The following is a 25,476-nucleotide window of genomic DNA, read 5'->3' as shown; positions in this document are numbered from 1 at the left end:
CAGTAACATTTTCTCCTGAAAAAATAGCTCATTATGCAACGGCCCCATCAGATCCCATTTCTTGCTGGTTCCGGTGTGTTCTGCTCTCATTCGAAAACCCCAGTTTCCGGTATTGGGGGCGACGGTGGTTTGTTCCATGGCTGTATAACCATCTCTATAAAAGCCGCCCGCCGCAAATTGGGTGCTCAAGCTGTCAGCGCCGTAATTCATAAGCAGCTCTATCATCGCTCTATAGGGGTAGCAATTATTACTCTGACTGATGAGCCGATCTCCAAGGGTAACGTCCAGTTGGCTAAAGAGCGAGGCAATGGGATAATTTACAAAGCCCACTTTAGCATCCACAGCGATGTTTGTCCCATTTGCTTTTGTGATCTTACACACCACGTAGAGCAAGGTATTGTTTAAATCGATATAATCTTCACTGTTACCAGTTATATAAAACTCTATTTGGCCGTTGGGTGTTAGCGCTGCTAAGGGAGGGACCTCTATATACATACAGCTTTCCACGCTGGTTTGTGTAGGTGATAGCTGAAAAATATCCAATTCAGATTTGGCACACTCTTCAGAGGAGCCGTGAATGAACGCCATTTTAAAATATGTCTCCCCTGCACCGCTTCAGACCCTTTATCTTACGGCTTGCTTTCTTCTTCCTGTTCTCAAGCTTCTGACGTTTTTTGGGAGGCAATCCGCTGTTTAACCGTTTAGGTGGACCTAGGCGTAGATGACCCGCTTTTCGTTTAACTCCACCCCTTCTTTTCATGTACGTGAGTCCTGAGCCTTCTTGGGGTCTCACTTTTTTCATAACATGACTCGCGACGTCTCCGGCGATATTATGTACGGCCGTCTTAATGTGGGGCTTAATAAACTCAAAGCCTCTCCTCAAGAGGGGGACGGCCTTTCGGAACAATCCACGAAAAATGCCCCCCAGTCCTGCTCCGTACATGTTTACAGATCCGTGAAAACCGGGGAGGCCACGCCCTGCCTGGGCCTTATAGTACGCTCTATAAACATTAACATCCCCGTAGTCTTTCAACACCACCATTTTAGCGTCCTTCTGATCTCTTCCTAAACACAGCCTTTTCTGGGACGTATATGCAACCGCACAACAACTTTCCCCAGAGTGAATGGCACGGGTTGGTTCTGATCCGTCTTTATTTCAATGGTTATAGTGTTGATGTGGTTCTTGCTCATCAACACGTAATGCGGTTTGTCGTAGGTAATTGTAACACATTCGTAGGTTTCTCCCTTGACGGGGATGCAGCGTAACAGAGGCACAGCATGGTCGCCCACGATTTGGTGCTCGATGATATCTGTATAGACGTACAAGGAACTGAATCCCCCAGTAAGGTCTGCAGCATGCGGTATTTTTCTGACGGGCACATCCGGTGGGGCCCCCAAAATGTGGGCTAACTCAGCACCCGCTGAAAATAAGTAATTTTCAGGGCCTGTGAATCTAACTTTCCCCATGACGGGGTCGTAGGCCAACCATGTTTCTTGTAGATCTATAGCTTGTTTTATAGTGTCATTCATGTTGTTCAGAAGATCAGGAATGTCCTTGTAATAGCCCCTGTGTAACTGAAAGATCCATTTATTTGTACCCTCAGAAATTGAAAATGGGGTATTTTTCAGGAGTGTGTACCAGCTCCGAGGATACTGTATCTCTGCTAGACCAACTTCCCAAACACCAATCAAATCTAAGGGCTTGGGCAACATTGTCGTAAAGCTGGCATTTGTATTTTGAGGAAAAACCTTCTTACAGGCGTTGCTGGGTAGTGTGATGTAAAAACCATAATCTCCCATTTTGCTTCTCTGTCCCTATACGACCTCAGAAACCTCTGAGGCTGACACCCAGCTGTTAAACTTACTAGGCCAACCTAACCACTTGACTAGGTGGAGCTTTCTTCGACCTCGGCCTTTTGTGCCCAAAATCTTTTCAATTCTGTACAACCGGTCTTCCCTGTCATTGATCTTCAGCAGTTCTTCAGGATAGAAAGTCCCGATTATGGCATCCCCATCATAATCCGTTAGCTGATATACAGGTCTCTCTGTACCTTTTACAACACGGTCCACAATAAATATCTCGGTGGTGAAATTCTGTTCATAGCCCTTATCAAATACACCCTTCCTTTTAGAAACCCTCACACGGTCCCCTTTTCTGAGTTTTGGAACTTCTTTTTTGGTTCCAACAGAGGGCTCATAGACTCTTTTCCAGACGACCATGTCATTGTGATGATTCACATCTACAGGCCTACATTTAATAGTTCTATGAAGGCTATGGTTATAACTTTTAAGGAACTGCGGTAATACATCCACATACCTGCAGGTGTTATTAGCCGTGAAATACCTCCACATTTTTGTTTTTAATGTTCTGTTAAACCTCTCAACAACCCCTGCTTTGACCTCATTATTGGTGACAAAATGCTGTATTCCACATTTCTTGAATAAACTGCTTACAGGTCTGTTTAGAAATTCACCGCCACGATCCGTCTGTATTTTGTCAGGTTTTCTTCCATCTTGTTTGAAAATGGCTTCAAAGGCTCTGGCCACTTCTTTGCCTGTTTTGCCTTTGAGCGCTTTTACCCAGCCGTACTTAGAAAGAATGTCTATACAGACCAGAATATACTTGCAACCCTTGTTGTGCCGAGCATATTGTTGCATATCAACCAAATCTGCCTGCCATTGATCATCTATTTTGGAAACCACGGTCTTATTTCTTTTAAAATGAATTCTAGCAGGCCTATGCAACGTATAGGCATCCTGGTCGGACAGCCATCGAGAAACATCTCCGAGTTTCAAGGTTTTCACCTGTTTTTTGGCCTCCCTAAAGAGAGGCTTCAGACCTCCAAAACTCCCCGCTGATGAGGGTGTATAATAGATATTGTGCAATAATTTCCCCCGTGCATCCAGCTCAGCCATTAGCACATATATGAGCAATGTATGGTACAATAAAGACTCTTTATTAAAAGACAGTATATTACAAGAATATTGTAAAGCATACATCTAAATCTCAGTGCTAGTAGAAATACAGGGCAGACATTTTAGCTTTTACAGAAGACATAGGTAGAAACACACGCAATACAGCAGAAGTTACAGGTAGAAGCACACACACACACACAATACAGGATATATTTGCAGGTTATATAGTCATTCAGGAAGTATTCTCTCTTGAAGGGCTGCAACCTGCCGCTTTCAGGACCTTTCTGTGCGCCCAATATCCACAGTCACATTCAAGATCATCATCATCATCATCACCACCACCATCATGTTCAGGTCCCTCCTGTGTTTGAGCTTGAAACAAGCTCTCCTGTGATTGAAAATGAAACAAGGTTTTAGTCATTTTTAAAAGGCCCTTTACCGCCCCCCCTCCCCCCCCCAACCCTAGCATAAATCCTTAACTATGGCATTTAAAGCCCTTATAACGGAACCCTTAATAAGACTTTTTAAAAAGAAAATTGGTCTTACCAGGTTGACTTGGTTCTCTTTATCACTCTCAAAGCCTTCGTCTGGAGCCTCTGCCAACATTTGCTGCTCAGCACCATCGTCAATCGCCGCAAAACCCGGCGGCTTCTGTAAATCTCTTTTTATCCCTTGTTCGCCATCAACGCACTGAGGCTCAGCATCTTCATCATCACCCCACATCAGTGTGCAGTCCGGTTTTCTTGTGTTTTTCGGCTTCTGCTTAGGCTTTGCGGTAAATACAAATACGTCTTCTGCAGACTTGCATTTTTTTCTTAACTTTTCTGGGTCTTTGGGAAGGCTAGCCTTTAGTCTTGTAGGAGTTCCTAATGGACACAACGGCATGGAAAATCCCACCGGCCCATAATAGTAGCCTTTGGGACGCAAATGCCTCCCGGGCTTTCCCGTAAGCTTTTGGCCTGCCTCGGGAGCTTTGTTCTCCTTGTCAGCCATGTCTTTAAAGCCACAAGACCTTTGCAAAGAGCCGCAAGAGCGCGCAGAAGGGTCCCGAACCAAGTTTATAGCTTCTCTGCAAATCCCTGGGACTTTCCCACCCTTGCAGGGCCTAGGGCATGCTGAGGCATGCCCTAGGGCCAACCTTTCTAGCCAAACCCCCTCCACCCGCTCCCCATTGGTCCACAGGGGCCGTGGGGGGCACAACCCCTCGGGGACCAATCCTCAGGCCACCCTAGGGTCACGGGGGACCCCAGACTCTAGGAAAAGACACCTATAGGCCCACGGTGACCCCCACAACCCCTGACGTCATGCAGGGCCTAAAGGCATGCTGGGGCATGCCCTAGGGCCACCCTTTCTAGCCAAGCCCCTCCAACCGCTCCCCATTGGTCCACAGGGCCGTGGGGGTGGCACAACCCCTCGGGGACCAATCCTCAGGCCACCCTAGGGTCACGGGGGACCCCAGACTCTAGGAATACACCCCTATAGGCCCACGGTGACCCCCACAACCCCCGACGTCACCGCTCGACCAGCCCCTTCCGCCGGAAGGGGCCTGGGTCGAGCGTGGACGCCGGAAGTCCCTCCCCTTCCGCTGCAGGGGTCCAAAAGGGGGCGTGGCACCTGTCAAATTTGAGTTTGAATAAAGCTACCATTACCCTACTACTGTTAATGCCAGACAGAAGTAACTGATACAGTATTTTCAGTTGTGAAATCAAACTTCACAGAATAACATCCTGAAGACCAATCAGCAAACGAAGGAAGCTAATATGCATAATCTCAAAAGGAGAAAGAAACTTGGTGCAGTAGATGCTTTCATTAGAAGAAGAAAATTCTTAACTAATCACAGGCTATCAGCAACACCTTTTTAGTTTCCAAGAGTCAACAAACAGAAAGATTTCCATTATACAGCATAATATATGTAACTATGGGACGGTGTAATTTTGTTCTTCACCTCCAGAAGCAACATTCATGGGCCATACAGGCCCAAGCATGGCATAATTGGAAACATCAACAGATCATTCCCAAATGAACCAACAGCAGAAGTGAAAACAATAGGACTGGGACTCTATTAATCTAACTAGCAAAAAGGAGAACTACATGTTCAGGAGAATCATGTGCTGCCACTTAAACCTACAGGTGTGAGATCATGTTTTAATGCTTTCCCACAGAAGGAAATCCCCTGCTTGTAGAAAATTAGCAAGGCAAAACGCTAAATTAACATTCTTCTCCTTGAAGAGCTAATTTTCGATGAACTGAGAATTATTTATATGGAGAAACATTCTGATTTATAATTCACCTACAATATGAAGATGTGCAAATTCAACAAGAGCTGCACCATCATCCTTCTGCTGATCACACTGTTCAGGAGAAGATGTTATGCTGAGATCTCATACTAAGAGGCTGTAATTAAACCTTGGTGTAATGCTTCAGTATGGAACAAGTGGGGATAGTTTACTCTTCTATGGCACACTATTCTGAAAAGCCAGTTAGAAAAATAGTCAAGTTGAAACACAGGTGCTGTGTCTTGATGCAAGATTAAGGAACTATATGCATAATAAACTTCTAAGTGCAAAATTATAGGCTCACTGTTACACCAATCAAATTTTGATATGGTGTCTAAACTTTTAACAGCCAAAAATAAGTTCACTTAATTGGTAGAGAACATCATTGATTTTCACAATAAGAAAGCCAATATATTAAATAAGTTTTTTTAAAAAAAACATACAACATGCAAGACCATATAATGGTACTCACAATTTGTTCATACATAGTATTTTGAACATTAACTCTTTATATTGATAAACAGTATCCACTGAGGTGTTACATTGATACAATTAGCCTCTTTCCTGATTACAACCTTTAAAAAAAGTTTGTCTGACCTAACTGCATTCTCATGAAAGAATTTTTTAAAAATGTTCTGAAAGATTCCCATTTTTTATTTTCAGATATGATGCTCTGAGTGAGGCTCCACAAGTTACTCTGTGAATAACACAATTTCAAAATGTTATATTAGTTTGGATACTCTCTTTGAAAAACATCTGGAGGTAGATCCAACGTATGATGATCCATTCTAAATAGCCAGTTTCTTCACAGGAGTTTGCATAGCCACTCTGTTATCTTTCTTCGCTGTGTAGTAATCTGTGCAAAACCAAATGAACAATTAGATACTGCACATTGAATACAGTCTGTATTGTTGCTGCTGAGACCAACTCTATACTGTGCAGAAAAAGGCAATAAGAATCTCTCCTGCATATACAAAAAAATAAAAGGAGGGGGATCCTCCATGGACAAAGCTTTCATACCATACAGATTGATCTAGTGGGCAAAATCCTATTTATGCAGATATAATTCCCGTGTTAATGTACTGGGCATTATGACCGACAACAAGCAATTCCATTATTCAATTGTGGAATTGGTCATGCATCCCCAGTGCAACCAATAGTGCAAAATGTCAGTAGAAGGGCTTCATGGACAGCACTTCTGCTTCAGCACTACTGCAACTACCCTGGATGCACTGTCAAGGTCTACCCATGTAGTTATGCAATGGGATTTTGCCCAGTGCTGTCCTTTCCCTGATGTGTTCATTCATTATGTGCACAGATTTTTTTGACTTGGAAGCATTCAATAAAATGAAGTTTCCTTTGCAGGCTGTGTTTATTTTCTGCATGTAATAAATATGGTGTAGGACAGCACTGCAAACATTCTGAGGGTATGAGAACCATTTGTCCAGCCCTAGCTACATCAGCCAGCCCCTCAAAAGTATGATACCCATGCAGGTGTAAAGAACAACTGCTTCAGTGGACATCTGAATAGTTGTAAACTGTTATTCTACAAATGCATTAAACATTCATTGGCCAAAATCCTGTTGCTTAGTGTAGTAAATTAGTATACCCATAGAATCAATAGGGATTTGGTGAGTCAACTGTTACATAAGTGTCACTGATTCAAACAGGACTACTCTAATTGTAACTTTAACATATAATTTTTTTTAGTGATTTAAAAAAGGCAGGGTGGATCTGATTTAAATTACAATATATATTTAAAAATAGATTTTTAAATTATTTAAATAGAATTTTTAAAATTTAAATTGTACAGTGGTGCCTCTCAAGACGCAAATAATCCGTTCCACGGTTAATGCCGTCTAACGAAAATTTCGTCTTGCGAAGCATGGTTTCCCACAGGAATGCACTGAAATTTAATTAATGCGTTCCTATGGGGGGAAAAGTCCAAACCAAAAAAATAAAATAAAAATAAAAAAACGCACTTACCAGATACTGTAGACTGAGCCCGGCTCCTCACAGTGCCTTGGTAGCCCCAGAAAAGCCGGAAAAAGAGCACCAAACAACTCAGAGCTGGCACCTAGCAGGGAGTCGGCAGCCTTTTTGTGCTCTTCTCCGCTCTAGTCCTTCCCCCTCCCCGCCTCACAGCTGATTGACGCTGGGTCTTAGAAGCTTCCCTGGGCTTGGCCAGCAGGTAAACCGGCAGTGGAAATGCACAGGGGAAGCCTCTGAAGTGGCGCTTTGCTGCGGGGTGGGTGGCAGGCCCGCCACCCCCCCGGCAAAGTGCCGCTTTCAGAAACCTCCTAGGTGCTTTTCCACTGCTGAACAAACCCCGGAAGACTTCTGAAAGCAGCACTTTGCCATGGGGGGTTGGTGCGGGGCGTTGCGGGCCTGTGCCTGCTACCCACCCACCCCCATGGCAAAGCGCCACTTCAGAGGCTTCCCCGGGTGCATTTCCACTGCTTGTTTACCTGCTGGGAAAGCCCAGAGAAGCCTCTGACACCCTGCACCAATCAGCTGTGAGGCAGGCAGGGAACGGAGAACAGCACACACACACCGCCCCCCCCCCAGCAAAGCACTGCTTTCAGAAACCTCCCGGGGCTTTGTCTTGCAAAACTGGGTGTAGCGGGCCACTCTGAAGCCTCTACCAACTCAGGCCCTCAAGGAGTGTGTGTCTTGTATAGATCCCAATAACTAAAAAGCCTAATAAATATGCAAAGTAATTTGCTTTTTTGTAACTGTAATCTATGGAAGATAACACTGAAATCCTTTGCTAAATTTATATTCAATTGATGCACTGGCTTCTACACAATTAATGTAGCAATAAAATGCTTATGAAAACATTTATGCTAAGATGTAAAATGAGAAACCTTGTGTGGCAACAAACTATAAAAGTGACACATTTCTCTAATACTGTGTTTCCTTGAAAATAAGACAGGGACGTGGTGGCACTGCGGGTTAAACTGCAGAAGCCTCTGTGCTGCAAGGTCAGAAGACCTGCAGTCATAAGATTGAATCCACGTGACGGAGTGAGCCCTTGTCGCTTGTCCCAGTTCCTGCCAACCTAGTGGTTTGAAAGCATGCAAAAATGTAAGTAGATAGATAGGTACCACCACGGAGGGAAGGTAATGGCGTTCCGTGTTTAGTCGTGCTGGCCACGTGACCACAGAAGATTGTCTTCAGACAAATGCTAGGTCTATGGGTTGGAAATGGAGATGAGCACTGCCCCCTAGAGTTGGACACAACTGGACAAACTGTCAAGGGGAACCTTTATCTTACCTATATTAATTTTCGCTCCAAATAATGCATTAGGGCTTATTTTCAGGGGATGTTTTTTTTTTCATGCACAACAATCTATATTTATTAAAATACAGTCGTCATCTTCTTCTGGTTGCTGCACAATGGTGGAGGGCGGGGTTTCACTTAACTGAGGCTTATTTTTGGGGTGGGGCTTATATTACGACCATCCTGAAAAATCATACTAGGGCTTATTTTCAGGTTAGGTTTGATTTTCGGGGAAACAGGGTATTCGCGAGCTTAATCCATGTTTTAAGCACTTCATATTCATTATTTTAGTAAGTCTTTCTGATATGGCAAATGGGAATGGCAGGGATGTGAAACTCATTCCTTTATTTCATGTCTCTCGTCCTGCTGAAATTCACATAAGAAGCTTCATGGCTTAAAGGAGCTGTCTTTTTTGCATACTGTATACAAGTACAACATGCCACACATATTGAAGGTGCTATAAAAGGAATGACAACAAAACATAATAACATGAGAAAGGTCTATCTCAGGAAGGGAAGAGCAGTATGTACAATTCTATCCTCAGGTGAATTAAGCCTGAAATAGAGAGTGCCCCACAGGTATAGGGCTTCAATCCAGGATACTATGAGAATAAAATGCCACTGTTCCAGTGGTGTCGAACTGTGGCCCTCCAGACGTTCTTGGCCTTCAACTCCCAGAAATCCTGGCCAGCAGAGGTGGTGGTGAAGGCTTCTGGGAGTTGAAGTCCAAGAACATCTGGAGGGCCACAGTTCGACACCACTGGTAGGCAACAGGGCTGGGATTGAAAGCTGCTGTATCAATGCTAGAAGGGCTTGTATCAGCAAAGAAAACATATTTTAATAAATGTTATCCTTCCCACAGACATTTTCTGTACAGAATAATTATGAATCACATCAGTAAAAATAACATCCTCTACCCAATCAAGAACGAGTGGCAAATTGTCAAAGTAGAAAAGCAGTGCTAAAGGGAATGAGGTGAAGAAATAGTTCTCATGATCATTTAACCTTCAGTATCCCCAACTGGCAATGAATAAAGACCACATTCCTGCCAGCAGCTGATGCCTTGTAATTACTCCAAAGAAACATCTTATTGGCAAGGCCCCTAGAATTCTGTGGGATCTGCAAAGCCCATTTAATTAAGTTATTCCAGCAGCGATTTGTGATGGGGGATAAGGTGTACACTGGTGAACCACGTACTGCTGTGCAGCATAAGAAGCACATTCAATGGAAAAGAAAACCCACAGTTATTGTGAACATTCATAGAAAGGCCTCTGGAAAGAGAAAAGGTATGACTAAAAGAGCTCACATATATCAGTGCTCATTTTGTGAGTTCACAAGAATATGAGCAACTGAAAGAATATAGGTTGAAATACATTTTAGGAGCTTTACTCATAGGTGGCATAGAGATTTATCACTGTTCTCTACCTTCTACTAAGAACAGATGATAGATTTGAGTACAGAACATGCTATGTGCCATCAAGCCAATTACAACTTATAGGGGCGCTAGTAGGGTTTCTATGTGAGATATTTAATAAGTAGCTTTACTATTGACAAACTCACTGAATTCCCACAGTCAAGTGGGGATTTGAACCTAGGTCTCACGAGACACAGTCTGACAGACTATCCACTATACCAGGGATCCCCAACCCCCAGTCCGTGACCCAATGCTGGTCTGTTGGCCTCCTAGGACTGGGCCGCGGAGACGGATCTCCGCCTTCCCGCGTGCACACACAGTGGGCGTGTCACACTCGCGGGCAGGTGCATCGCACTTGTGCAGCGCCCACAAGCACAACATGTCCCTGCAAGCGTGACACGCCCACCTGTGAGCGCAAGGGTGCCCCATGCCCCCGGGCACAGAGCCCCCCCCAACTGGTCCGCGGTTCCAAAAAGGTAGGGGACCGCTGCACTATATCACATCAGCACTCAAAATAACTGAGGCCTAAAGCTTCTTAACTACACTCAGTCATCTTCACCAGAGGTCCCTAACTTTTTTAACCCCACGGACCGGTTGGGGAAGGTGGGGCATCCCCTCACGCCTGTGAGCATGCATGAAGGAGTGTGTGTGCGCTTCTGCGCATGTGCAAAGAGTGGCACAGGGCTTGGGGGCACGTGTGCGCATGTGCGAAGGGGTGGGGGAGCGCTTGTGTGCGCATGCACAAAGGAGCTGTGCGGGGGTGGGAGGTTATGTCTCCGCGGCCGGGGACATCTGATCTATACCACAACATTCATCCACAAGGAGTTCCTCTTTGCATAAGCCTCTGGGACACAGATGGCCCCCTCCTTCATTTACCATGATAAATTTCTCCAAACTGCTTATGGTATTATTTAGTTGACTGTAGTGATTTCAACTGGTGGTTAAGGTCTTGCTTGGTTTTCTTTAAATTTAACAATTCTATCACTTTATTTGTTTTTGATTATTTTATATGTTTTGTGATAGATGATATGCTATTGTGAGCACTACCCAGTAATGGAAATTATCATCATCAAGTGCTGTCAATTCACTTCCGACGCATGGCAACCCTTTTTCAGGATTTTCAGAGTTTTCTAAGTAGAGAGGACTCAGAAGTGGTTTATCATTCCCTTCTTCTGAGGAGTGTCCTGGAACTGTGCATGTTGCCCAAGGCCACCCAGGTTGGCTTTTCTCCCAGGAGGTACAATAGGAAATAAAACTTCCAACCTCTGGCTCCACAGTCAGATGTCTAACTCACTGAGCTATCCAGCCAGCTAGTGCTGGAAAAGTGGGCTAGAAATAGAATAAACAAACAAACATACATTCTACATACCAGTAAAAGATGTCTGCCTTCGCTTCTTCCCTGCCACACCCTTCTTCCTTGCTATCCTTTTGGCAGGCTTTGTTTTCTTCATCACTTTGCCAACATGGGACATTTTGGTCTCCTTTGTTACATCCCAGTTCATGGACTGCAGAGGATAACAACCCTGCCCAATCACAAGATTATGATAAAAAGTGGGAACCTCATGGACTGGCAATTCTTCCCATTGTAGAAGGCCTTCTGTTGGCTTATCTTGCAAGAAGTCAAAGTTCCATCTTTGCATCGCCCTCTCCATGCTAGCCCACAACATGTTCTGGACGTCCTGCTGCAGATTATCATGGTCCACAGGACCAAAAAGATTTCTTCTTGCATGACTTGCTTTTGCAGGTTTTGGCTCCATCTTTCCTCCCTTCAGCTTCTCATTTATGAGAGAACAAAGCCGTAATTCCCTGCCAAGAAGAGGGTACATTTAGATTTCTTAGTGCAAGAAGGAAAACACAAAGTACAGCATCCTGCTGTTAATCTCAATTACAGCAGATCCACTGGCTCAGTGGAATTTACGCAAGTGTTTATTGACAATCCAGCAATTACTTAAATGGGTCTGCACTAGCTAGGACTTGTAGTAGAATACAGTGGTACCTCGACTTACAAACATCTCCATTTGCAAACGATTCAAGTTACGAACGGCTCTGTTTGCAAAAAGTTGCTTTGACTTGCGAACAGTGCCTTGACTTATGAAACAAAGGGAAAAAAACCTTTCCTGCCCTTTTTTTGACTTAAGCTCATCTTAGGCCAAAAGAAGAAAAAAATTTAAAAATTCGTCCCCTAGTGGTAGATATGGATTAACCAGCTTTGCATTAGTTCCTATGGGAACTAATGCTTCGACTTAAGAACAGCGCCTGGATTTAAGAACGAAAAACAGCTGGTACGGATTAAAACAGCTGGTATGGTTTTCAATGCATTCCTATGGAAAAGTTTGCCTCGACTTATGAACTTTTCAACGTACGAACAACGTTCCAATACAGATTAAGTTCGTAAGTCGAGGTACCACTGTATTGACGGCCAAAGTGTCATGCTGTGTTTAGAGATCTGCCACAGGAGGTATGGTCCATGGTAGCTCCTAGGAAATTCCAAACCACTCTAGGTATTTTCCTTAACAATTCATAGTAATAAAAGAGGATTTTGCCAAAATTCTATTGAGGTTTTATGCTGGCATAACACAACTGGTACCAATCTCAGTGGTGAATTTTCCTAGCTTTTGCACACCAAGTAATAGAACTGGCATGCAACAGCAAATGCCTATACCAGTGATGGCAAACCTTTTTGAGCCTGAGTGCCCAAACTACAACACAAACCCAAATTATGTCTTTCAAAGTGCCAACATTGCAATTAAATGTGAATACTGAGATTTTAGTTTAGAAAAAACAACTCATACAGTTGTCTGAAATAATCAACACATTTTCTCTTAAAATAAATACATAACAGAGCTTTCGATGATACAAACTTTTTTTATTGAAAAAAGCCTATCAACTCTACTAAATGGAAAAATATATTAAAGTAATACATTGTACACATGGCCTGAAGCCAGGTAATTTATACAAACTTTTAAAATAATTCTGTGCATGTATTTTTTGATAAGAGATACTCAACTTGTAATATGATTACTTGCCAGACTGAAATTGTATGCCTTACTCCAGTTCCTTTCCCTGCTTCTACAGGTGTTGGATTAGTAAAAGTAAAAGTCAACCTGTATTAGTATGAGCAAGATAAACAAGAAAACTAAACTTACTTAACACACTTTAAACAACTCCTAAACTAGTGTCTTGGATTGCAAAACTGCATTAGGCAAAAGTTTAAATTTTGCATGCTTTTGCACAATACATGTGATTTTTGATGTTGTATGCATGCTGATAATTTGTTGAACCTTGGCTCATACGCTGTTAGTTTGAGAGCAACACATGCAGCACTCACAGCATCTGTCCGTCTGTTTCTGGTATCAGATTTGATATAATTCAAAGCTGAAAACAGCTGCTCAAAAGCATAAAATGCCCCAAACAAAATAGGAAGAGCAATCCTAAGTGCTTTCATTAAATTATTTGGCAGAGAATTCCACACTTTAAGGATTTCATTTTCAGAACTACCAACTGCGCTGTCCTTTATCATCCCTTTGCACTCTGTCTTCTCCAGTGTTGCATGCAGATCATAGAACTTATTTTTCCAGATAGTTTTATTGAAATTCCTAAAATCTAACCAGTGTAAACAGGAAAGATCAAGTTCTTCAAATTTTACTTTATCTGGAGAATTAAGAAAATAGGATTGTCTCCATCTTACAGAACTATAAAAATCTGTTCCTAAAATTCTCCTTTGCAGCTGCTACAGTGCTAGAAAATTCCTTGTAGATTTCCTGATGGCTTGTAGAATTGTCCGTAAATAATGTAGAAATTTCCAAATGCATTTTTAGATTTCAGCTGCCCACTTTCAATTTCTTTCTCAAAAACCTGCAGTTTTCTCTCAAATGTTCTGATGTCACAAAACATCATTTTTGCTGTTTTCCCTAAATCGTGCAGTTTTTTGTTCAGTATATTGAAGTGTGCTGTAAAATCTGTAAAAAAACATGAGATTGGTAAACCAGGCTGTATCAGTGAGCTGTGGATATTCTTACTTTTCAGTCATAAACAACCTAATTTCATCCAAGCAGGGTACAAATCTCTCCAGGACTCATCCTCTGCTCAGCCACCGGACATTATTGTACTTAAGTAAAGTATTATACTGTGCGTGGACCCCATCAAGAAGTTCTTGAAACTGTTGAAAATGAAGAGCACGAGCCATGATGTAATTCACCATTTTTGTGACATCTCTGAGGATATTATCTAATTTTTGCTATTTTCTCTGGCACAAAGAGCTTCTTGATGTATAATACAATGAAACTGAATGACCGGATGTTTTACTGTACTTCTTTAACAAAGAACTGTATGAAACCAGATGTAATCCCCACTATGCAAGGTGCCCCATCACTAGTAACTGAAACTACTTTTTCTGCTCTTATGTCTTGGAACAAAAAAGCCTCCATCACAGCATTGTCGATATCTCTGCCTTATGTTCTTCCCCAGGCAAGGACAATAGTTTCACCAACTCTTCTCTCATGACGATGCCAACAGCATAATGCAAAATTACTGCTGTGTACGTGTAGGCATCCTTCAGTCTCAAGAGACTATGGTCATGTGCTCTAAATAGAGGGAACAGCGTCTAGTGTGGCTGAGAAGGCCAATTCGAGAGTGACAATCCCTTCCACACTGAAGACAAGTGCAATCTTTCCCCTGTCCACCTCCCTGATTTTGCTGGTTTTGGGACTGCCTCGGCCTGCTGGACAAGTGTCTCTTCAAATTGAGAGAGGACATGATGCACCGCCTGCCTCCAGGCTGAATGCTCAAGATGCCAAAGTTTCCTGTCTGTTGAGGTCCATTCCTAAGGCTTCAGATCCTGCTTGCAGATATCCTTGTATCGCAGCTGTGGTCTCCCTCTGGGGCGCTTTCCCTGCACTAATTCTCCATACAGGAGATCTTTTGGAATCTGACCGTCAGCCATTCTCATAGCATGCCCAAGCCAATGTAGACATCGCTGTTTCACTAATGTATACATGCAAAAAATTCCAGCTCATTCTAGGACTACACTATTTGGAACTTTGTCCTGCCAAGTGATACCAAAAATGCATCGGAGACAGTGCATATGGAATATTTTCAACTTCCTCTCCTGCTGTGCACAAAGGGTCCAAGACTCACTGCAGTACAGGAGTGTGCTCAGGACCTGGATCTTGGTATATGCTGTTAGCTTCTTGTTAAGCCATACTCTCTTTGTGAGTCTAGAAAACACGGTAGCTGCTTTACCAATGGATTTATCCACCTCAACATCTAATTAAATGCACCCTATTTATAAAGCTTAATAAGTACATTGAAATCCTGAACTTGTTTCCTTCAAAGTAAACCACCCTCAGAAAAGCAGCTATATCTAGGAGTGCAAGCTTTTAAAGTGTTTACCTACATTTTATACACTACACAAAGTGTATACATACATTTCGCTTATTTGAAATGTAGTGTTGGAAAAGAGTTTTACAGATATCATGACTTATTAGGAAGATAAGTACAGTGGTGCCTCGCATAGCGAGGTTAATCCGTTCCAGATTAACCTTCGCTATGTGAAAACTTGGTTAAACGGAAAGTAAAAAGCCATTGTTTAATGCGTTCCAAATCGGCTGAAAACTCACCATTTAGCGAAGTTTCCTGGGTCTGGAAGCCATTTTCGCGCCCTCGGTAAGCGAGGGGAGGATGCGAAAACGCTGCGTGCGGCCATTTCGGGTGTCTGGCGGCCATTTTGGAGCCACCGAACAGCTGATTTTCGGGCATCGCAAAGCGAAGATCGGTAAGCGAAACGCTTACCGATCTTCGCTATGCGAGTTTCACCCACTGAGGCCGACGCGATGCCTCCGCATTAGCGAATCCGGAAAAGGGATCGCTATGCAGATTCGTCGCTATATGAGGCGCTCATTATGCGAGGCACCACTGTACGGTGGTGCCTCGCATATTGATCGCTCCGTATAGCGATGAAATAGCTTTGCGATGGTCCCTATGGGGAAAATTCGCTTTGCAATTATCGCAGGGAAGTGATCATCACAAAGCCCCCATTTTTGGCCAGCTGATCAGCAGTTTCAAAATGGCTGCCGGGTAAACAAAATGGCCGCCCGCTGTTTTGCCTCGCTTTAGAGGCACCGAAAATGGCTGCCCCTATGGAGGATCTTCGCTTTAAGGTTAGTTTTTAGCCCATAGGAACACATTAATCAGGTTTCAGTGCGTTTCTATGGGCTTTTAAATATCCCTTAGCGATGAAATCGCTTAGCAGCAATTTTTGCTGCACGGATTAACATTGCTAAGCGAGGCACCACTGTAAAGCAAATTAAGTGTGGACTCTCACTAGAAGCTAAAATAAAAAGGGTACTGTATTACAGTGGCATCATGAGAAGACAAGCTCACTGAAAAAGGCAGCAATGCAGAAAAAAGTGAAATGCAGTAGGAAAAGAGGAAGACTGCACATGAGATGGATTAACTCATTAAAGAAAACCACAGTCTTTTGTTTGTAAGACCTTTTGTTTGGTGTTGCAATCAAAGCAAACTTTGGAAGGTTCCTTTTTTCACAGTTTTATGTCAGTCTCACTCACTCATTCACTCTCACAAACACACTTTGGAAGGTACCTTTTTTGTGGTTTTATGAAAGACAGTCTTGTGCGTGCGCGCGTGCACACCCACCATCCCTTCCTCAATTTTCTACAATCAGTTGCTTCAGCTTGCTATGACCCCTTTGCTTCTCATTACATTTTAAAAAGCTTGATGAAATCACCCGTCCCTCTCTTGCACCTTCCTTCCTGCCTTAATTAGAACCTTCCCTCCTGCTTGAAGTCACATCATTTTTCCCACAGTTTTATGAACGTCAGTCTCTCTCTCTCTCTCTCTTTCTCTCTCTCTCTCTCTCTCTCTCTCTCACACACACACACACACACACACACACACACACACACACACACACACACACACACAGACACCCAAAATTTTCTACAATCTTACCCTTCCCTCTCTTGCACCTTCCTCCTGCCTGCAGTCACGTCTGGCAGAAGTAGCAATTCACAAGCCGGATTAACTGCTGTCGACTCTTTTACAGCAGTGAACAATAAAGCAGCTTTATCTATGATTTTCAAAAGAACAGATTTACAAGTGCCTGATTTGCAAGTACCACAAGCAAGGAAGGTAGCAGGGATAGGTGGCTTCCGATCTTGAGGTTCGGTTGTGGTGGGTGGAGGGATAGGGATCCAGCGACTTATGGCTCTCATGCAGACGGAGAGGTCTCTGCGTTCCAGCGGTGGTACACGTGCCATAAGTCCACCATCACTGCCCTGTACTTAACTTCTTAGGTTGCTGCAATTTGCCACTGATATTTGCACCAATTGTATTACATCAGTAGGCATAACTAACAGGATTTTAAACTGTGTATTTCAAATGCTTAGATCCAATCCTATGGTATACAGAAATCTGAAAGCTGGCATGCTCATTAAGGACCACAAGAAATGTGAACATAGCTGCTACTTGTTTTTAAAATGAGTTAATTGTAATTCAAAATGAATTTATAAATAGTCAATAATTTAATCTCCCCATGTAAAGTGGTGCCTTGACTTACGAACTTAATTGGTTCCACAACTCTGGTCGTAACTCGAAATGGTCGTAACTCGAAGAACCATTTCCATAGGAATGCATTGAAATGCAATTAATCCGTTCCAGCCAATGAAAAAGATCACAAAAACAAACAAAAAAACCCACCAACAAACAAACAAAAAAACTTTGCAAGACCCATTGGAAACATGATTAATCCGTTCTGGCAGAGGGGGGGAGGGAGAAAAGCAAACAAACCATGCAAGACACATCGGAAATGCAAAAACAACAAAATAAACAAAGTGCAAGACCCATCAGAAATGCAAAAAAGCAAAGCAGAAAGCAAACAAACCGTGCAAGACCCATTGGAAACGGGGAAACACTCCCAAAAAGCAAACAACCTTGCAAGACCCATCACAGCATAGAAACATAATTCTACCACCCAGCCCAAAACTACACTGAAAAACCCACCCAGAAGTTTTTAAAAAGCAGAAAGCAGCACCTTACCTTACCAGGCAGTTCAAAGCCTTCTCTGATCACACTCACTCTTAAATGCTGAGGCGAAAGAACTACAAAAAAGCAGCCTCTTCACCTACCAATGGTTAGCAATTTGAATTCCCTGCCTTTTTCTGTTCATAACTGGAAGCTCTGGCTGCAAATCTAAGCAAAATTTTGCAGCTGGAGCTGGTCGTACAGTAACTCGAAATGGTCGTATGTCGGGACATTCATAAGTCGAGGCACCACTGTATTCTGAGGATTACAACCTTCAATCACTAGGTGAAACCTCTACAATGCCCCATTGTGAAAAGATCTCTTCTTCATCATTGGTAAAAATGAAAATCTGTTGCATAAGCACTCATTCATGCTAATAGTAGCCAAAATGGACTTAGCAGAAGATTGGAAAATACTGAAGATTTCAAATTGGGGGGGGGGGGGCGGGAGGAAATCACGGGAAATAGCAACTTTGGAGAAATTATTCCAGAAAAGGAAAACAACAACAGGATCTTTGCCTAGAGGTGCCTTCCTGGGACATAATACCCTTTTTACAGATTTTATGACTTCGTCAGAACACGTGCACGGATTACAAAACAACAGTAAATGTTTTGGGAAGACATTCTGTAGAACAATATGACAAAGAAAACGGGGATACAAAGAAAGCCTAAAACTGTTTAGTAATATTATTCTTATTTCTCTCTCTCTTTGTATTTAATGTTTTATCTAACATTACACTGAATAAATAAATGTTTTAAAGAACCAGAACTTACCCAGTGGCAGTTATTTCTGGGTATGTGGATAAAAGATTACAGCTGCAATATTGTTTATATGCAACCGCAACATAATCCTAAATGTATTTACTCTAAAGTGAACCCTGAAAAGTTCAGTCAGGTTCTGTTCTATATTGCTGTACACATGATACTCAGGTCTAATGTCATAAGGATTACCCAGAGCTTGGAAATAAACAGTTAAAATTAATGCAGTTAATTAATCATACTCATACAATGTTTTGTCAATGGTTCTTTCTCAAACTGGGAGAAGGTAACAAGTGGGGTACCATAAGGCCCAGTGCTCTTCAATGTTTTTATTAATGACTTGGATGAGGGAGTGCAGAAAATACTTATCAGACTTGCAGATGACACAAAATTGGGTGGAATAGCTAATAATTTGGAAGATGGGAACAAAATCCAAAAAGATCTTGATAGGCTTGAGCACTGGGCTGAAAACAACAGAATGCAATTTAACAGGAATAGTGCAAAGTTCTGTACCTAGGGGGAAAAAGAAATGCAGGGTTACAAGATTGGGGATGCTTGGCTTAGTAATATTACGAGTGAGAAGGATCTTGGATCTGTAGATAAAAAGCTGAATATGAGCCAACAGTGTGATATGGCTACAAAAAAGGCAAATACAATTTTAGGATGCATTAACAGAAGTATAGTCTGTCTACTGTGTTTCCCCAAAAATAAGACAGGGTCTTATATTAATTTTTGCTCCAAAAAGAGCAGTAGGGCTTATTTTCAGGGGATGTTTTATTTTTTTTCATGTACAAAAATCTACGTTTATTCAAATACAGTCATGCCATCTTCTGGCTGCTGCACAGTGGTGAGGGCTGACTTTCACTTAACTAGGGCTTATTTTTGGGGTAGGGCTTATATTATAAGCATCCTGAAAAATCATACTGGGGTTTATTTTCAGGTTAGGTCTTATTTTCAGGGAAACAGGGTATTAGTTCCCCTCTATTCAGCACTGGTTAAGTCTCATCTTTGAGTACAGTGATGCCTCGCTTAACGAGCACACAGTACAACGACAAAATCGCATAGCGATCCCTTTTTGGGGATCGCTAATGCGATCGCTCAACGAGCTTTAGATAGGGCGAAACTCGCTTTGCGAAGATCGGTAAGCGTTTCGCTTACCAATCTTCACAAAACGAAGTCCCGACGATCAGCTGTTCGGTGGACAAAATGGCCACCGGAAGCCCCAAAATGGCCGCGCGCAGCGTTTTCGCGCCCTCCCCTCGCTTAACGAGGGCGCGAAAATGGCTGCCGGCCATAGGAAACTTCGCTGAACGGTGAGTAAAGGAGCCTTTTGGAACGCATTAAACAATGTTTAATGCGTTCCAACGGCTTTCCCTGTCCCGTTCAGCGATGTTTCGCTATAGCGAAGGTTAATCCGGAACGGATTAACCTCGCTATGCGAGGCACCACTGTACTGTGTCCAGTTCTGGATACCATCACTTCAAGAAGCATACTGACAAATTGGAAAAAGTTTAGACTAGAAGAGGGCAATAAAGATGATCAGGGGACTGGAAACCAAGACCTATGAGGAAAGACTGAAAGAACTGTGCATGTTTAGCCTTGAAAAAATTAGACTGAGGAGAGATATGACAGAAATGTAGTCATACAGAAGGGCAGAGTCTGTTCTTGATCATCTTGGAGTGTAGGACATGTGATAATGGGCTCAAACTACAAGAAGCCAGATTTAGGCTTAATACCAGGTGTGATGATTTGTGTTTTTATGTGTATTAGAATGGGATATGTAGTCCTAAGATTGTCCCAATAGCATCCATCTTGATTTAAAGTCTGTTCTGTAGTAGGAAAGTTTTTCATGCTGTTTCAGAGAAGCTTCGCTCTCTGATTATCTCGTTGCTAAGATGAGTAGAGAGCAGAGACTTTCATAGTCAAAATAATTCTGCTACAAAACTTGATAACAACTCTCAAGCTCTCATGAGAAAGTTAGGCGGGACAACAAGACCCAGGAGGGGGTGTTCCTTATGAAGAATTCTGGGAAGAAGAAGGAAGTTGGTAAGGAGTTGGAAAAAGATGGAGTTGGACTGAGAAAGGTCAGACACGTGCTTTTTCCCATAATGGATTATAACTTTGCTATGGACTATTTTTCCTACCATGGACTGATGGAAGTCAACTGGATTTTATCTAGTGTCAGCCTATGAAGACCCAAGACACGTGAGATGGACTGTGTTATGCTTTTTATTAGTCAGCATAATTCCTTTTCTTTATTTTTATAGCTGGAGTGGGGGAGGGGAGTGTTCCGTTTGTCTTGATATGAAAATGTACCTACTGAACTATTTTACCATCAACTGAAACCTTTTCTAAAGCAATTATTTTCAATAAAGCAGTAATGATTTGATCTGCATGCATTGGTTCTTGTACAGACTAGCTGAATGTCTAATTGGCCATGTGTGTTTGCTACCAAAGATTTAGAGCCAGATTATTCTGAGTATAACTCATGGATTTGTCTGTGTGTGTTGCTTTCTTAATGAAGGAGATTGGCTTTTGAGGAAGAAGTTTAGATAGGACCTTGCTGAGACCTAAGGGCTCTGCTCAGCAGTCAGAGGTTTGTCTGGATTTCGGACTCATCCCAGTCTCCGGCACCCCCGTAAATCTCTTTGGAGATAAGGGGCTGCTTACACCAGGAAAACTTCTTAACTGTTAGAGCAGTGCAACAAAGGAACCAATTACCTTGGGAGGTAGTGAGCACTCTAATCCTGGGGGCATTCAAGAGAGAACTGGACACCCAACCTGTCAGATCTGCTTTGATTTGGATTCCCACATTGAGAAGTGGATTTAGGCCCCTTCCAACTAAATTATACTATGATGCTAATATTTGGGGTAAGAAGGTCTAACTAAGTTATATTCCAAAAGTAGTATGATGGCTAAAGTCCTGTTGTGCAGGTAAGCATGCATAATCTGAAGAAACTGAAATAAAAAATTGCAGCAGGGAAGAATATACACAAACCACTTCCAGATATGAACTATGTGATCAAACTGCACAATTCTGGCTGCCTGGACACAATGCGCTGCAAACTTCAGCAGATGTAAATTTACATGATGCCAACTTAAACAGGAGTTCAATCATTAAGTACTTGCCAAAGAAGTAATTTTTGCTTACTTTTTACCTTTAAAGGGTAGTTTAAGATGCACTTTTCATTTTTCAGCATTCCCTTATCGAATCCTAAGTGGTAAGAGAAGTTTTGTTTCATCTTTTGGATTTTTGCATGTTCAATGTGCAGAATCAAAAGAGGGAGCCAGAGGGGTTTTCTCTATTTCTGGCCTGTTGGCAATGTCAACAGTAAAAATTAACCATCTCCAGAGATAGGCTCTAAATTACTGCACCTCCATCAAGAGAGCAACAGTAGCAAGACCTATCATTGCACTATTTCAAACAATCCCGCAGCAAATTCCTTTGAAAATAATCTTTTAACAGCATCTTCAGTCAAGCTGGCACCACAGAGGGCCAACCACTCTTATCCTGAATTTTGACGTCGAGATTGGGGACCTTAAGTGCAAGACAAAATTATGGAAGCGGTTGATTAGTTAGGTAGGAACTGGGAACCCTTATGCTCACTTTGCTGTTTGGTGGTGATGACATGAGAACGATCTGAAACAACTTGGTAGGAGGTTCTGCTTTCTCTCCTTTCTTCTACGAAAAAAGCCAAACAGGAAAATAGTTTCCCGGTCATTTTCCCGCACCATCTGCTTCCCCCGCTTGAGGCGTTTGCAAACTCCCTTTCGGCCAGGCGAAAGCGGCTCCGTTTTCCCACAACAGCACAAGCTGAAGAGGGCGAGGAGGGCTCCGGCGGAATTGTTCGTTTCTCTTTACCCCTCCCCGGCTCCCGATCCTATATAGATGCATGGCTGTTTCCGTCTAAGCCGCACGCAGAGAAGATCGGGCAGAGCTCCTCCTTTCCAAGCAGACTGGAGGGCGCCGCGCCTCCTTTTCTTTGCACGGCGCGACTGCAAAGTTTTCTCAGCAGGGAGAATGCACAACTCCCCCGGAAAAACGGAGCGCTCGAAATTAAAGCGCGTTAAACGAGGAACAAAAATCGCGGAGCTGCGCAGTGGAGCCCTGAGTATATTTACTCGGGATCCTTCGCTAAGGTCGAAGGGGTTTATTCCCTTCGACCTTAGCGGAGGATCCCGAGGAAATAATATTCAGAGGACGAGGGCATTCCCCGAAAGTTTATCCTAAAAAGGCTTTGAGAAAGTTACCGACCCGAACTCGGGTCTGTGGAGGGTGTCTTCCTCTACATGCGAAGTTAAATCGGGAAGAATCCAGGGAACTTCAATCCTGTACCTAAGACCCGTGAAGATCGCCTGCTTCACGTGATTTACTTCTGAGCAGGCACACGCCAAAGATTGCGCTATAAGGCCGTGATCTAGTTTGTTTCCCTGGCATGAAGTCCTACTGAACCCGGATGAGTCATAATGGTATATAGTTCGAAGGGACCCCTAAGGCCCGTCGAGTCTTGCCGCCCATCGCTGCAGGAAATCCCCAGACGAAGCAACGGGCTGCCCAACCTCCCTATAGAAATCCCTCACGAGTCGCCCACCACCTTTCCCTTGGTAGTCCACTCAACTCTCTTGGGATGTAAAAACTTTTCATCACCACAGTTGTTGTTATGCTTATCTTTCTATACAGCAATGTCCTTGGCCCGTTCCCAGCCAATGTCTGTTAAAACAATGATGGATGTTTGCACCTTTTCGACTTCTATGTTCCTAATTCCCCTCTCCTCAAATTTATGTAAGCATCTGCCTGCTGCTTGAAGCGACACTCCATGTGAGGAAATGGCTGTAGTCCAAGAAAAGTCACCTCAAATAAAGTTTTGCCAGACTTTAATATAACACCATATTCTTTGTTTGTGTTCACATGTTTACTCTTATATGCCTTAGTCCTGCACTTCTGCTTGTCCATTTTGTGTGTGGGGAAAAAAGGGAACGAATTGATAACCACAACAGTTAATTTTTCGTCTCCTGCTTGGTGTTTTCCTTGCATGCACAATTGGGGGGGTATCCCTCAAGGCCAATATCTGATTGGTGGGGCATGTTCAAGGTCAGGGTCTTTGCGGGAAAAGGCTAAGGCTAGGCTGATCATCTTTTCTGGTTGCTGCATCTGTGTTTTAAAGCAGAGCTGCTGGAAGATGAGCTGGTGTCACTACAGTACAGCAATAATGACATCACTGCATGAGACTGCTCCACTGAAGAATACAGTTCCCACCATTTCAGATACAAGCATCCATTTTCCACTATAACAGTGTAATTTAATAGATGTGTATTCGAATACTAATGAAGGCAAGTAGATTCAGCAACTAGCAAGCATCTTTCAGACTAATGTACACTTTCCAATGAACTTGGAAACTGCTTGTACAGTACTTATTGTTGATCCCCAAAGGGCACAGCATTGTAGTTTATAACTGCTCCCATTTGAAATGCATCAGAGATTTGTGCTGTTAAATAAAATTAATATTTATGGTCAGTCTATTCCAATAATTAGACAAAATAAGAAAAACCTTATATCTCACTCCTTTGCATGTTAAGTAGTGACACACAACACTCAACGGAGTTTGTTGCCAGGTGAGTGTACATGGGATGTATTAATTTTTAAGAAAGCCAACTTCTATTCACAATGTGATTTGAGTGGTTGGATTTTAGCAACAGATGACACAACACTGAATCAAGCACTTATGGATGGAATTCAGGAGAAACTATGTACTGAACTTTCTTGGTGTGTGATCATAAGAAACGGTAGCAGCTGACATCTACATAAAAAGCCTCAAGAGGGCAAATTTACTTATCTCCTAATTTACAGGAGCAAATGGGGTGTTCTTTTTCCATTTAAACACCTCCTTTTCTATGCAAGAAAACAGACTTTTCCCATTACAGTATGTCCTGCCTGACAACATGGCAGTGCTGGAAAAAAGACAGACCCTTAGCAACGTGTGCAAAGCCACCCTCACATTTCATCATGAGACTGGCTTTGATCCACAAAAGTTAACAGACTCTAGATATTTTTTTAGTGGTCTAATAAAGGTATTGCCCGTCCAGCACTGTATTTTGTAAGGGCCACACAACTCTTATCTTTTTATACATGAGAAAATGGACACATTTTCAACCATCACTAGGGTGTGTTCAATTACTGCTGGTGTAAATGTAAACACACTAGCTTGCATTCAACAGCTTTATACATTGTCACTGTAACAACGTACACGTATATAGGTAGGTATACACATACATAGCATCATCTTGCATAGGCTACTGAGAAGGACTGGAGAGTCATGCATACATAACAGTCTGTACTTTTTTGCATTTTCTCTTCCTCTGATCTTACCACTTACAGGCCATTTCTCACACCCACTCCACCATACACACGTGTATTATAAACAGAAGCAGCAGGAGTGAAAAATGAAACATACTACCCTAGTTCCTACAAAGCAGCACCTGGAACCCTGCAACAGATACTATGACAGTAAATATTTGTAATATTTCAAAAACATTTCATTAAAAAAAATTCATAATTTTACAATTAGATTTCAGAACTGAGCAGAGAATCCGTCGTTCTACCTCAGGCTGCAAAATGTCTTGGGTCAGCCCTGCCGTGGAGCAACAACATCCATAGTGCCCGGAGGCCTATGTTAACTGCCACGTGGAGTCACAGGATTACAGTAATTCCACGTCCGGCCCCTTTGCTTCAGCAACACCAAGAGCTGTAACGGAACGAACTCAACACTGCTAAGGCCAAACGAATTCACTCC

General features: G+C 42.7%; 1 long non-coding RNA gene and 1 other non-coding gene across 2 annotated transcripts; both read right to left on the bottom strand.

The window, feature by feature from the left end:
- Positions 1–4,968: 4,968 nt before the first annotated feature.
- LOC144589473 (uncharacterized) lies at positions 4,969–7,520 on the bottom strand. Its single transcript, XR_013545595.1, has 2 exons — positions 7,179–7,520; positions 4,969–6,048 (listed from the first exon to the last, which is right to left on the bottom strand). It is a non-coding gene; the product is annotated as an uncharacterized LOC144589473 (long non-coding RNA).
- A 4,007-nt stretch (positions 7,521–11,527) lies between these two features.
- LOC110075002 (uncharacterized) lies at positions 11,528–25,269 on the bottom strand. Its single transcript, XR_013545596.1, has 2 exons — positions 22,293–25,269; positions 11,528–11,693 (listed from the first exon to the last, which is right to left on the bottom strand). It is a non-coding gene; the product is annotated as an uncharacterized LOC110075002 (transcript).
- Between the last annotated feature and the right edge of the window lie 207 nt (positions 25,270–25,476).

The sequence above is a fragment of the Pogona vitticeps genome, chromosome 5, assembly GCF_051106095.1.
Source record: "Pogona vitticeps strain Pit_001003342236 chromosome 5, PviZW2.1, whole genome shotgun sequence".
Taxonomy (NCBI): Eukaryota; Metazoa; Chordata; class Lepidosauria; order Squamata; family Agamidae; genus Pogona; species Pogona vitticeps.
This window is presented reverse-complemented; position numbering and strand designations above follow the sequence as displayed.